At 38.1% G+C, this 7667-nt stretch overlaps 1 long non-coding RNA gene across 4 annotated transcripts in view; it reads left to right on the top strand.

Moving 5' to 3' along the window:
• Positions 1–713: 713 nt before the first annotated feature.
• Positions 714–7667, top strand: part of LOC145666841 (uncharacterized) — a 77637-nt gene continuing 70683 nt past the window's right edge. For all 4 annotated transcript variants that reach the window (XR_014127827.1, XR_014127828.1, XR_014127830.1 and 1 more), the window contains exon 1: positions 714–2545. This is a non-coding gene — a long non-coding RNA (uncharacterized LOC145666841). The remainder of the gene's footprint in view (positions 2546–7667) is intronic.

Here is a 7667-nt window from a genome sequence, read left to right as displayed (position 1 = left end):
CATTTCCAACAGTGTAGTTTCAAAGTGGCTGAAACTGTGAAAACTATGAAACATGTTCTGAATTTGTGTTGACGAGAAATATTTCGTGCAAAACCAAGGTGATCCTAGGTTGCTCCTTAAGGAAAAAAAAAAGGTCAACTTGCAAATGACACACAAAGCAACGTACAGGACGGTTGCCGTATTTCAACAACGTTATTAGCATGTTTTTGGTTCTTGTGGAGAGGTAAAAGGTGAAAGCAACAACATACAGCGAGCAAAGTCAACATCCAAAATATTGCTATATGTGTATCACATCCTCGTTAGCACTTCTACGCCTTGTCAACAAAAGAATTATTTTCGACGTCTAATACTTGTCATTTCGAACATATGTTGAACAGTGTGTAGTGTGCCACACGCGCCATCTCAATTGGCGCCAAAATTTTTGCCACACTCCACAATTACTCAAACAATTAACGACAATTATTTTTCTAATTGCGTAGACAAGTTTATTTTTCTTAAATCTTAAAACAAGGAAAAAACGAGAGAACAGGGAAATGTTAGTCATTCTCTTCGCGCATTCAAGTTCCTTCCAGCTGTCTTTATTTTTTTTCTTGGATGAAATATTCTGTCTGCTTCATCCCTCCCAGCCAGCTGACTGTCTGCTCAAGAATCAGTTAAACTATAACCTTTCTCGTCTAGAGAAGATAATATTTCCTCCTACAGGAAAGTAATAGATTCCTACACTTGGTTATCACAACTCTTAAATAAATAGATACGACAGCATTAATCCGATTTTCATTTAGTTAACTTAAAGGTTAAAAAGGTTATTTTGCTAGCCAGTAATATATTCAATAACTCTGACACAGAGTCTCATCTTCCCGTAATACAACCACAAGTGTTCGATTATAAATTTGATTATTCACTCTGTTTTTGGACGTTTTAGTAATATAAATTGTCACAGACCTAAATTATTATTTTAAAGCACACTTGCAAAGTTTGAACTTTTGAACTCTTGAAATTTTATTAGAAATATAATGTGTTTGGAGAGTCATGGTGTAATTAAAATTGTCTTAGTAAATTGTACTATCTGTAACTAAAAGTGACTCTTTGTACACATGAGGTCAAATGTTAACCTTCTCAGGTTATCAGGGTTTTTGTATCAAGAAATTTTCCCATGTAAAGGAAGCTTTTAGGATACGCCCTCCGCCTGCTTACGCAGTCGCAGAAACTTAAATTCGTTTCATAAATAATTAGAAATCCAATCAGGTAAAACCCTGACTTACCCCTGCCTTCACACGTCCCTAACCTAGTGCCGTGTGAGAATGATAAGGACAAACAAAAAGTGAGGACATCTCTCTCTAGGCTCAGTTAATTGGGGGATTATTCGATAGTTTTTCGAAGAGGCGCGGGCCTCCGCCCGTTGCCCCCTTCGGGGGAATTCCGATAACCTTTCGAAGAGGCACAAGCTCCCGCTTGATGCCCCCCCTTCAGTTAAAGTTCCATCAAACTCCACGACATGGACTTATCGTCCACAGTCTAACTTGGAACTACGCCGGAACGTTGACACTCTTGTTATAGCCCGTTCTTCGGTCGGGAGAAACTTTGTTACATCCCTCACCGACTTGTGCTATTGTGTCGGCAGTGACTGTTAACTTCCATCATACGGCGTAAGGACGGTATTCCTTCCACCACGGACATTTCGTAAAGATTCATCATTGGAGACGAGCAGTGTGTGTTATCACTAATTCAATCCTAAGTGCTCAACTGGACAGTACCTCTGTTCTCACTGTGAGTATACAGTCAACCTACAAACTTAGTTACTACTACTCAGATTCTGCTTACCTAATCTGAGCACTGGCTCTACACGGATTTCTTCAAGATCTCTCATTAACTCAACTTTTGTGTACCTAAATGCTTCCTAAAACAATACTCGTTAACCTGTGCTAACGCTGAGTTACGTATCTATCGAAGACCTCATGTAGGAAAGTCACCCTGTAATGTATCAAGTCCACGGACTTATTCGAGCCAGCTAATAAAATTCTTCCTAACTCGAACTTGCGTTGTTTACGTCATTCCAAAAACAATCTCAATACTTCCTTTTGGTGAACGTTTCATAATCTTTCTCAATATCTATATTAACGCCTCGTATCGACGTGCCCATGTTGTAGTCTACTGGAGAAGGCAGATGACCTGTGGAATGAAATCCTGTTGGACGTAGTTCGAATCTGGGAACTGCATTCACCATTCGTCTCACCTCTATTCCATCATCCATCCAGGAGAAGACCAGCCTGTGCGAAGTCCCAAATATTCCGAAGACTTCTAATCCCGTACGAAGCTCAGTGACGACCTTGTCTTACATGAAGTCCTGATCATCGTCCGTCTATCCTGCTCTTGTATTTCAGCCGCTCGAGGTACAAGTGAGAATTTTTATCGTAATAGTGTTTTTAGTGCTTTTAAGTGATTGTGCTACCTGGTGCGTACGAAACGGCTACAGCAACGTCGAAGATAACCCCGGAGTCGTCCCATCTCGACTTGGAGTGCCTGGAGGTAGGACCACGGACCTCAGGTGGGTTATCACTGTTTAATTAATATTTTCATGTAACTGTCATTTGCATTATCTTTTCATCAAGTCGCTTAACTGTAAAGGGGATCACCTCCCAAGTAGTTTCAAAATTACTTTGAAACCTTTTGTTGCTTAAATATCGTTTGTGTGAATTGCTAATTACTTTTGATTTCCTAGATCTCTCTTAATTCGAGCAGTAATCTCGTATTTAATTATAATGATATAATATGTTTTGATATGCTAATTTGCTAAGTATTCTGAACTGGCTGATAGCAGTGGTATTCCAACTCGCTGACGCCTTCTCGCTAATATCCTAATATTTGTAATCATTGTTCTCTTGCGTACTGACCACACTCGTCCTCATTTTGACGAAAACCGCCTTGCTTTTGTTATTTGTATTGTTACGGGACCCTAAAGCTGTCCCCCTTGACGAGTGGTCATTCGATAGCCTATTTGCTTGAGATGGACATCTGCGCCTTTGCGCCCTCACTCGGTTGTTATTGAAATTGTATGTTACTTAACCATCTATCATCTGAGCTGCATCGCTCCTCTTTGACACGGACTAATTTGAAGTCCCAATATAAACAGCCTTTTTCAAGGCTACCTCTTGCTATTATTCATTATTATTGTGCTAATAACAACCTCCTCCACCAAGGCATACTTTGGCGACATTAAATGGTGGAATGTGCACGCGCGACATAATTGTTGTCGGCCTGTGACATGCGATACCCCGTGTCACGCACATAATTTGATAATCGAATCGGAAGGATATGTCACCGCTGACATAAAATGGTGGCAAGCGGTAAGGATCTGTAACCATAAAATGGTGGCTACATTGAGATTCGAACCCTGGTCCACATAAATGGTGGCCCCGATGTGAATTAATCTTGTTGTGATATAATTATCCTCTGGCGGTATATAAATACTTGTTGTTCTTGGCTATCGTTCTCTATATCGGTGTCTTCACACCCTGTCAGTACGCCCATAAATTAGTTAAGCGCTCGTGTATATAAAACCTATATTTTGACTTCTACCAGAGCTTACTTGGGAGCGTGAACAAACTATTCGTTGTTCTTTAAATGCAAATGATAGAATCGGTGTTTTACAACTTTCTAACACTGAGAATCCTACCAGTCCACCACGAAGGTCTAGTGTTCCCCTTGAGACCGTTCGTGGCCGCGACAAGTGACTCCAGTGTTACTGTACTTAGGGTCTAAAATAACATCGAATACGGCTCTCGGGGTTGGTCGCAAATCTTAACTGTTTCGAAATAATAAGAAGGCAACGGGCTTGATAAACACTCTGTGTAATGTATCGCTTCTCTCTTTTAACTTATATAAAGCCTTTAATATCCAGATGGTCATCTAAAGATTTAATTTCATTTTTCAGGTTATTCTGAATAAAATGTGAAAGTTTAAATGAAAATCAGCACAGAAGTATCAGAAATTGTGTGAACCAGTGGCGTAAGCAGATTTTCATCGAAAGAGGGGTTCAAGAAATCAATCTCATATCTTTTGAGGACAAGTGTCATTTTGTATATACGAGGTGTGATTGAAAAAATTTAAGACAGATGGCGCCATTGCTCAAGACGAGTAAATATAATTGCCCGTTAGCGTGGAAGCTGTGATTCGGTGGGTATATCTGTGTTCAGTACAGCGTAGCAATGTATGTTAAGTGCAGGGCTGTGTATATGTCGTGGCAGATTATTAATTGCGCAAAATGGATGAAAAGGTGGGACAACGCGTTATTAATCCTGGAATTTGTGATCAAATTCAACATTCCTATCCTTCCTTAACCCCCTATTCCTCTGAATCAACCCCTGCCAACTTCTACCTGTTTCCTAAATTAAAATTGTCGTTGAAAAGGAAGAGATTTGACACAATTGAAGACATTCAGGCAAATACGGAGAGAGTTCTTCACACCCTTACGAAAAATAATTTTCAGGAATGCTTCCAGAAGTGGAAACACTGTTAGAATCAGTATGTTCAGGCAGCAGGGGACTAGTTTGAAGGAGATCCATCGCAATTGCCTGTAAGTACTGCCATTTTTAAATTACAAGCAGTCTTAAAACTTTCCAATCACACCTCGTATATCTTAATATAGTAAAATTTGTATTCTTCCATAATGTCTTGCTCATAAGGTGAGTTTAAACCACGGAACCCTTTCCCTTTTCTTACGCCACTGGTATGGACATTGTCAAATAGGAGACCAGTTTTGTTTGAAAATTAATTAAAAACAAATTGAAATTACGTACTTATTCTCTTTACTATAAATATGTATTTTAATCTAAAAAGCATATTAACAGATTTGCCTTTCAAGAGATATTACAAGCATATTCCGCGTAAAAGACTGGTTTAATTATACGTATTTTCCCCATATTCTCTTTCATGTCAGAGAAACTAATTTCCAGAAAGCACATTAGTCGGCTAAATAGGCAGAAAACTGCTACGCTTATAACCGTGAACACATGTGTTTCTTTGTTATATAGCCTGTATATGTAAGGAGAGAGATGAGTGTGTGTTTTGGATGTATAAATGTTTGTGTGTAGGTTGCATATGTTTTCCTGTCCTCTGACACGAGGGCGCTGTCTGATGCCCGGCTGCAACCAATTAGAAATGGCTCCAGGCGCAAAACTCCCAGAAAAGAAAGAAATAAAAACATTTGGATATATCATTAACGTCTGTCTTCTGAATGGAAGTGTTTGCAATTCTGTGATTTGGGTTCCAACTCTTTAATTTCATTGATAAACGTCTTGCAAATTTGTTTTATACTAACTCAAAATCATCATATATATATCATCATACTATTTGTTTTATACTAACTATATCATCATCTTCTGTGGCCTGATTCTTCTCTGATAATTGTGAGAATATATGATAGACTAGCAGCGTTCACCCCGCTTCGCTGCGGTCACCCTGGAACGCAATAAACTTTGTTACTTAGATAATTTTTACTTTTTCGCTTTCAAGTGATATGATAAAAACCATAGAAGATTGGAGTAAATGTTAACATTATATCGCCTGTCATTTATGTTAACCCGCCGAGTGACACGGTCATGTGGGTTGCATATAAATACGGTTAGTTTTAGCTATGATGAGCTAACAAAGGATTTGTACGTTATGGACACTTGAATGGTCAATTATCTCAAGACACTGGTAATTGAAAATTAAAGTGATATGATAAAAACCATCTAGGGTCCAAATCTTAATAACCCCCCAAAAATGAAAGAAATTGGTTCAGCCGTATTAGCGTGATGAGCTAACAAAGGATTTGTACGTTCTCTTTTATATATATAGATTATATTATATGATAGATAGATTATATGATAGATAGATAGATGATGTGAGACTGTAAGAATATATGATTAAGAATCCTTCTTTTTGCATTAGTATAAGAATTGAAGAGCGCATTATATACATCTTGAAGTTTAACGTCCCACGATTACGTCTTTCAGGTAAAGGAAGATGGATGATTAAGGCAAGTAAATGATGATGGAATAATTATTGAAATTAGAATGTGGGAGGAAACGGGAGTACCCCAAGAAAACCCACGGACATAGAATGCGTATAGAGAGATATTAGTTGTCTTATGAGAATAAAGATTTGTGTAAATAAACCTAACTACTCAGTTCTTGAATTTTATATGCTACAATATTGTCAAAGTTTTGACACAGAAGAATTTTTTTTAAAAGAAAAATACATATATCAATTTATACAACTCATTAAGTAGAACAAAATCATATAGGTGAATGAAAATCCTCGTGCGCAGTTTTCGAGAAAAAAAATACATTTTTGTAAAACGAAAATTTGGTATATACGATAATCACGTCAGTTATTAAGATGATATTGAATTATAACTTAACTAACTATGAAACTTAACTAGCCTATGAAACGCGGAGTTTCAATGCCACGTTCACAATAGCTCTCTACTGACTTCTATCCTCAGCCAATTGGATCCAGTTTCTACTTTGTATTCCTATTTCTGCGAGATCCATCTTAATGTTGTCCCCCCATCTGCGCCTAGGTCTTCCTAATGGTCGTTTTCCGATTGGTCTTCCAGTTAAGATTTTTAAAGTAATCCTACTTTCTTCCACTTTGGCTACATGATTTGCCCAGCTGAGCCTCCTAGGTCTGACGACCATAATAATGTACGTTAAACCACATAAATTATGTAGTTAATCATTATCAACTTTCCGCCATTCTCCATTCCCGTTCCTGTTGAGTCCGAATATTCGTCTCACACGGGAGGGTCCCACAAGTTGTCGCTAAAATCTAATTGCCGCATACTACATCTGATAGAGTATCATGAGAAATGAACATGAGCAAACTTTAAGGTGCTATGGACCAGAAGGATAGAAGCTAGGGGGCTTCAAAATTTGAATATCCAAAAAATCATATCATGGAATTATGTACGTTTAAAGTAAATATCTTGAAAATCGTTAAAGCAATCAAAACAAAAGTTGCACAATATAATGCGAACAAAATGTCCTATTGGAAACCACAAACAGTGTTGCCATAAATGAAGCAGTGTTGCCAACTCAGCATAAAACATTTTATTTGAAACAGCACCATACATAAGTGTGCACAGATTTAAAATGCACTATTATCACTTAACATAACAGTGAAGTATAGTGGTACAGTGTTGCACATTATTGGAGCTACATGTACTGAAAATGTACAATGGAGAATTCTGATATGTGGCAACGAAGGGTAATAAAGGAATGCATTAGAAACAAGTGAGGATTTTGCATTATACTTCTTGAGTTGAGTTGATTTTGAGTTTAACGTCCCTTTCAGCAGCGAGGCTATATGAGACGGGACCTACTGATTAATGTGGAATCTGAACCACATGAACTCCCTCCGGGAACCGAACCACGCTCTCGCACGCCAAAGGCGAGTACGCTAACCACTTAGCCACAAAGGAGCTCGCATTATAATTCTGTAGGCCCGGTTATTAAGAAGACAAAATGATACTCGCGAAAACAAAATGATACACGCTGAGAAAGAAATACGTGTTTTGTAATCCTGTAAACTGCTTCTCATTATCTTATCAAATATCAATACTTGGAAGAGTACTTTCTTGGTTTCTGTATTTCGTGTTAAGTGACATATTCTTTTACTTCCTC

Source organism: Thermobia domestica, chromosome 12 (assembly GCF_964235325.1).
Source record: "Thermobia domestica chromosome 12, izTheDome1.hap1.1, whole genome shotgun sequence".
Lineage (NCBI taxonomy): Eukaryota > Metazoa > Arthropoda > Insecta > Zygentoma > Lepismatidae > Thermobia > Thermobia domestica.
The sequence above is the reverse complement of the archived record's forward strand: the minus strand, read 5'-3'. Positions and strand labels throughout refer to the sequence as shown.